This window comes from Lepisosteus platostomus, chromosome 15 (genome assembly GCF_059453375.1).
Source record: "Lepisosteus platostomus isolate fLepPlt1 chromosome 15, fLepPlt1.hap1, whole genome shotgun sequence".
NCBI lineage: Eukaryota > Metazoa > Chordata > Actinopteri > Semionotiformes > Lepisosteidae > Lepisosteus > Lepisosteus platostomus.
In genome coordinates this window covers 7,281,895-7,288,829 of record NC_142625.1, presented here as the reverse complement: position 1 = coordinate 7,288,829, position 6,935 = coordinate 7,281,895, and the positions used below count along the sequence as shown (strand labels likewise).

General features: G+C 52.0%; 1 non-coding gene across 1 annotated transcript; it reads left to right on the top strand.

The window, feature by feature from the left end:
• Positions 1-418: 418 nt before the first annotated feature.
• On the top strand, positions 419-608 carry LOC148647837 (U2 spliceosomal RNA). Its single transcript, XR_015927049.1, has one exon. It is a non-coding gene; the product is annotated as a U2 spliceosomal RNA (small nuclear RNA).
• Positions 609-6,935: the final 6,327 nt, after the last annotated feature.

The window sequence follows — 6,935 nt, the reverse complement described above, 5'->3', positions numbered from 1 at the left end:
AGTGGGAGCTGTGGTATGGAGAGTGAGACATGACATTGGGAACCGGGTGAAGTGGGACATAAGGAAGTGGGGATTTTCTGCGGCAAAAGAAAGATGGAAAGATTTGTTTGTGTTAGGGGTTTAAAGTAGAAATAAGAAAGAGTAAATGTGGGGCTTAAATGGGTAGTTTGCATAAGGGGTGGAGCTATGGAAATGAGATGTATATCGGATAGCAGAGTGACGGGGGTGGGAAGTGATGAACAACTGTACCTAAGTATGAATGTGTCAAGACTTTGTGTTTGCTATGTAATTTTTTCTGTTAAATCTGGGAAAGTTTCTTTGTATAATGTGATGATTTGATTTTGTTAGTCTGTTACCCTAGGTTGTCTAACTGATGGTTTTTTGTTGTCGATTGTGATTCAGTGTATGACTTGTTATGATTTGTTTTAATAAAAAAAAAAAAAAAAAAAAAAAAATCTGTTCTTATCAGTTTAATATCTGATACGTCCCCCATCGGGGGACCACATATTAAACGGATTTTTGGAACAGGGAGCTGGATCAGGAGCTTGCTCCGTCCTCTCCACGCATCGGCCCGGTATTGCAGCGCCTCCGGGAGCGGTGCACCACCTTCTCTCAGCGGTGAAAAGACAGACGTAGGTAGCTAGGTAGCTAGCTAGCTAGCGAGCGAGCGAGCAAGCAAGCGAAGTGGACTGGAGCTCCTTCTTCTCGGGTCTCGTCCCTCGTCCCCCATCTGTGTGTCTCTGTGTTCTGTCTCTCTCTCGCCCTCTCGGTTCCCGTGCTCCCTCTGTGCGCTTTCCCGCGTCTCGACTCTCTGGGCAAGCAGGCCGGCCCCCTTTTCGGCTCCCGTGCGTTTTCCCTCCAAAAAACTTAGGTTTTTCAGCCTTTTCCCAGGGAGGCAGGCGTGGCTTGCTTGCTTGCTTGCTTGCTTGCTTGCTTGCTTGCGTGCGTGTCCGTCCCCGTCCCTGCAGGCGGGCCCCTTTCGACAGCTGGGCGTTTTCCCTCCAAAAAACTTAGTATATCCACCTTTTCTTTCTTTTTTTTCGGCAGGCAGGCAGGCAGGCGTGTGTGCGCGCGCGTCCCCGTCCCTCCCTCCCTCCCGAGAGAGAGCTGCCCCTTGCCTCTGCCCGCAGGTGCTGGCGCTCGGCTTTGGCTTGCAGCCGGTTGGGCGCAGCTGCTGCCGGTGGGAGGGGCCTAAGCTAAGGAGGCCGGGCGGCTGGCGCCCCCTGCGGCTGCGGTCGTTGTCGGGCCGTTGACAGAAGATCAAAGAGCAGGGCCCCCGCCCGGGACTGGCAGGAAGGCAGGCGGGCAGGCAAGAGAGAGGGGGAGCAGAGTCCCGCGGCAGGCCTCTGGCTGCAGGGAGGCCGGCAGCTGCGCGGGTCCCGGGCTCCAGAGGAGTCGGCCTGCGCCACTGTGCGCCAGCGGAACGCCCGCGCGTCGGTCCGCGCCTTTGTGGGCATCGCTTCTCGGCCTTTTGGCTGCGATTCCAGTACGTGGCAGGCCCGCGGCTGGAGGAACAGTCAAGAGAGAGGAGGGATCGGCGCCAGGGGTTTTTTCCCGGATTTCCTTTTTTGGCGGAGCTTTCCGGCCAGGTTTTTTTTGCTGCAATGGAAGGAGCTGCAAGACTGCGTGAGGGAAGATTTCGGTATGCTGTGCGGTTCGTGCTGCGGGACGGTGGAGCGAAGAGGGATTTGGACTCCCGGGATGTCTTCGAGGAAGAGGTTATGCAGACTGCTCTACAGTTGCGACCCGAGGACGTCTATTGTTTGCAGGACTTCCCGGGTAAGAAGACCTTTGACTTATCGCTTATTTCTGAGGATTTAGTTCGGAGGGTTTGGAGCACGGCTAATGGAAAACAGAATGTGAAGCCTTTTTCTGACTACATTATCGAACCTCTGTTTGCCCGGGAGTTGAAGACCTTAACTGTAGCCATGTTTAACCCATATATGCCAGAGGAGGATATCGTTTGTTATCTGAAGCGTTTTGTGGACATACAAGGCGTGGGAGAGAGGATAATTGACAGGAAGAAGTACTGGACAGGGAAATGGCGCTACAGGGTGAGGTTTCGGACTGATGTTAAGGCTCCCGATGGCCTTTTGCACCCCCCAGCATCCTTTCAGTTAGGCTCTAACAGAGGGTATTGTTATTACTACGGACAGCCCGCTGTGTGTCGGCGTTGTGGACAGCCGGGCCATAATGTGGTCGACTGCCGTGAGGTGGTGTGCCGGAACTGCGAGGGTGTGGGGCACTTGGCTGCGCAATGCACTGCAGGCGTTAAATGTAATCTGTGTGGGGGTGTGGGGCACATGTTCAGGGATTGCACCCAGAGGACGAAGAGTTTCGCAGCAGTAGTGCGGGACGCAGGTTCAGCTTCACGTGCTCCTGAAGCTAGTCGTCAAGGAGTTTTGGAGGAGGCGGGTAGCATGGAGACGGAGGCTTGTGCAGGGGCTGGAAGGGGGGAGGCTCAGACAGAGGTGGTTGCTGAAACATCGCTAGAGTCTGAACTTACCTTAAGTGGAGTGCAAGACGTAGAGGCAGGAGGCCCGGTTGGGCTGGAAGTGATGAAGGCGGCGGTTGGGGGAATCAGCTGGGCTGAGAAGGTGGACGAAGCGGAGACAGAGCAGGTTTTGACAAAGCACAAGGCGAAAAGGAAGAATTTGGAGCCGGAAGAGGTCTCGAGCAGGAAGGCAGGGCGGAGTACAGAAGAGATGGAACTGGAATCGGAGCCGGATAGTTCAGCGCCCGTTGGTGCGGTTATACGCAAAGAGCTTATGATCGCCATGCCTAATTTCCAGGATGTGCTGGCGGCGTCTTCCTGTTCTCCAGGGCCGGTGCTGAGCGTGGACGAAGCGCCTGTAAGTGTGCAAGAGGGAGATTGCAGCTTGGTGGGTAAAACGCCTGAGGAAGTTTGGGTTGAAGCAGGACTACCTTCCAAGTTTGTGAGACTTTGTAGGTGGGACATGGAAACGGACTCGGTGACATGGCCCGAATTTTTCGACGGGTCTGTCTTCGAGAAGACCGGAATAAGATTGAAGCCGGTGGGTGTTTGGGGTGAACTGTCAACATTCCACGTCTACGCTGAAAACAATGGGGAAGTGCGAAGGAAGAGGTATCAACTGGAAGATTTGCTGAGGGAGTGGATAGAAGCCATTGAGAAGGACGAATTCAATTTCGAACAGAAAAGGGTTAAGAAACGGGACATGTTGCGGGCAAAGTTGGTGGTGCCGAGGGAGTTTTTGAATTTATGTAAATTAGTGCATGGGACCGTCGTGTTTCCTTCTGAGATGGGGGGAATTGTTGAGATGTTGCGAAGGTATAAGAATGTGAGAGTGGAACCAGAAAAGTCGAGGGAGAGATTGAGTGGCTTACTGGTGTGTGGTGCGGATGAGAGAGATATTAGAGAAGTGTATTTGCGGTTCTCTTGTCTAGTGCGAAAGTGGGCTCAGAAAGGTTTTTGCTGAAATCTCTATGGCGAAAGTTCTTTCAATCAATGTAAGGGGGTTGCGAGATAGGGCAAAGAGGATGTCAGTTTTTAGTTTCTTGAAGTCTCAGGATTTCACGGTGTGCTTTCTGCAGGAAGTGCATCTAAAGGACAGTAGAGACGTGGCATCCTTTGCAAACGAATGGGTCAAGGGCCCTTCTAGATGGAGTGTGGGCGGAGTCCATTCTTCGGGGGTTGGGGTCTTGTTTGGGACTCATGAGTTGGTGGTGGAAGGGTGTGAGGTGGGCGTGGCCGGTAGGCTAATGAGCGTGGATGTATGTATGGGTGAGTGTAGTTTTCGGTTTTTAGGTGTGTACGCTCCTGCTGTCGCCTCACAAAGAACCACTTTTCTTGCAAACTTGGCCCCTTTTTGTCTGACTAATAGGAAGGTGATCATAGGTGGCGATTTTAATCTCGACTTGGCAGATAAGGATCACCCTGACGTTAGGTTCATACACAGAATGTTGGGGCAGTATGGTTTGGTGGACTGTGTCGCTAGAGCCACAAAAGGGAAGACGGGCCCCACTTGGAGAAATTCGAGGGGGCAGTCCAGGAGGTTGGACTATGTCTTTTCCTCCCGGGGGCTGGTGGTAGAGAGTGCATCTATCTCACCCTTTTGGCATTCTGACCACGACCTGGTAAGGGTCGAAATAGCTGGCTCAGGCTCCAAGTTTGGAAAGGGGTGTTGGAGGTTGAACACCGAGGTTTTAGAAGAGGCAGCTTATAGAACCTTGATAAAACGGGAATTGGAGAAGTTGTGGGTGGAGAGGAGTGAGCAGTCTTCTCTGTTAAGATGGTGGGATATGGTCAAAAGACGGATCCAACGGGTCACTAGGGCCTATTGCACGGAGAGGCAGGTGCAGGAAAAGAAGGAGGGGCGATTGCTACAGGAGCGCCTGACTTTATTATATGAGAACTGTAATAAAGGTATGGCCGTGGACTTTGAGGACATCAATAGGCAAAAGGAGCAGTTGAGGAGCTTTTACGAAACCAGGGCTCGGAGATACCTGTTTAAAGCTCACATAGACAATCTGCAGTTTAAAGAAACATGCTCCTCCTTTCAATTCCGGAGTATGAAGGAAAGGCAGTGTAAGAGAGTGGTGGAAGGGTTGCGGGATGGACAGGGCAAAATAGTGACTGATAAGGATGGTATGTTGCGTGTTGCAACGGACTTTTATCAGGAGCTGTTTTCAAAGCAGGAAACGGAAGTCGCAGCCGTGGAGCATGTTTTAAGGTCGGTGGCGTCTGCGCTCACGGATGAGGAACGGGCAGGCTTGGAAGGGGCCTTTACAGTAAGAGAACTGGCAGTAGCAATGCGTGGCCTGAAAAAGGGTAAGGTGCCTGGTATGGACGGCTTGCCTGTAGAATTTTATTCTGTCTTTTGGGAAGAGTTGAAAGACATCTTGCTTTTAGTCTTAAATGAGGCCCTGGAAGTAGGTTACCTGGGAACCTCTATGAGGACGGGCCTATTAATACTTCTGTATAAAAAGGGAGAGGCTACGGACTTGAGAAACTGGAGACCCTTGACATTGCTGTGCGCCGATTATAAGATTCTGGCGAAGGCTTTGGTGAACAGGCTGAAACAGGTGCTCCCAGCAGTTGTGGGAAAAGAACAGACCTGTGGGGTCCGAGGGCGGAGGATTAGCTGGCCCCTGCAACTGGTGAGGGATGTTATTGCCTGGTCGGGGCAGAGAGATGTCCCTTTTATGCTAGTCAGCCTCGATTTGGAAAAGGCTTTTGACAGGGTGTCTCGCGGTTTTTTATGGCGGGTAATGGACCGTATGGGGTTCGGTCCTCGTTTTATTGGTTGGGTCCGGCTTTTGTATAGGGAGGTGGGGAGCAAAATTTTGCTCAACGGGCACGTCGGAGGTATGGTGTGGCAGGATGCGGGAGTGAGACAGGGGTGCCCTCTCTCTCCACTGCTTTTTGTGTTGTATATCGAGGCCTATGCCCGGTTGGTGTGTGCTGACCCAAAAATAGAGGGTGTCTTGGTGCCTGGGAGTGGTGGGGAGAGGGCTAGAATTGCCCTATATGCTGATGATGTCACTCTATTCATGGCTTCCGATGTGGACCTGCAGGGGGCGCTAAACCATCTGGTGGTTTTTGCCAAGGCCTCCGGGGCCAAATTGAACAGAGGGAAGAGCCACATTAAATTCTTTGGCAGGTGGAGAGATCGACAGGATGGAGTGGGGGGACTACAAGTGTGCAGGGGCCCCTTGAAAATCTTGGGTGTGCATTTTAAAGAGGGAGACGCGGCCAGTTATAACTGGCTCGAGAGGCTGGAGAAGGCACGGTTACGTTTGGGGAGCTGGAAGAATAAGGGGCTGACTTACGTGGGGAAGGCCCTTATCATTAAGATCGAGGTGCTGGCGCTCTTAGGGTACTTGGCCTCAGTTTACCCCATGCCTTTGAGGCTCAACCGATATTTGACGAGGGAGGTTTTCTGGTTTATGTGGGGCAAAAAATATGAATACATCGGGCGTGTGGACATGTGTCGACCTATTGAGGAGGGAGGAAGGGGGGTTCCATCTTTGCCCACTAAATTGTCCTGTTTTTTTGTTTCCTCATTGTGTGCAGCCTCGAAGAAGCCTGTGGAACATGTGGGGGTGTATTTTGTTCGGTTTTGGTTGGCGGGAAGGTTGAGGGGGGTTTTTGAGTGGGACAACAAGGCGCCCCATGGAGAGGACATGCCCTGGCACTATCGTCAGGCCTACCGGTGGATCGGCAAGTATGCGCAGGGGCTGGAAAGCAGGGTGTTGTCCGACCACAGGGCCTTGTACGGGACGGTGATGGCCAGCAGCACAGTGGACCTGGTCGGGGGGCTGCCCAAGGACGTGTGGATCAGGATTCAGCCCAGAGGCTTACAGCACGACCTGATGGATCTGAACTGGTTCATCGCATGGCGGCGGCTCCCTGTGCGAGAGGTCTTGCATCGCCACAAACTGACTTTGCAGATGCACTGTCCGAGGGCGACGTGTAACCATTTGGAGTCCATTCGCCATGTTTTTTGGGACTGTGTGTATGCGGGGAGAGTGTGGGCAAAATGCAGCTTATTGTTTGGTATGATTGCTCTGAATTTTGCACTTACTTTGAATGTGGTTTTATACGGTTTAAAGACAGACGTGTATCCCCGGGAGACGATCTGGGTATTGTGGGTGCTCATGAGTCATGTGAAACTGGAACTGTGGAAGGCGAGGACTGGCCTGGTCAAAAATGGGGTTCAATTAAGTGTGACGGGGTTGTATAATCGACTGTTGTACCGAGTGAAATGTGAAATCATCTTAGACATCCGTAAAAGAGGACTCCACGCCGCAAAAGAAAGGTGGAAGGGGTTACTGGTACATTGTATGTCTTGATTTGGTTAACTGTGATTTTGTTTTGTTTCTTTGGTACCGTTGTTTTTGCTTTGTGTTGCATTGTTGCCATTAGTTCTTCCTTTCTGTAGATAGTTTGTGAC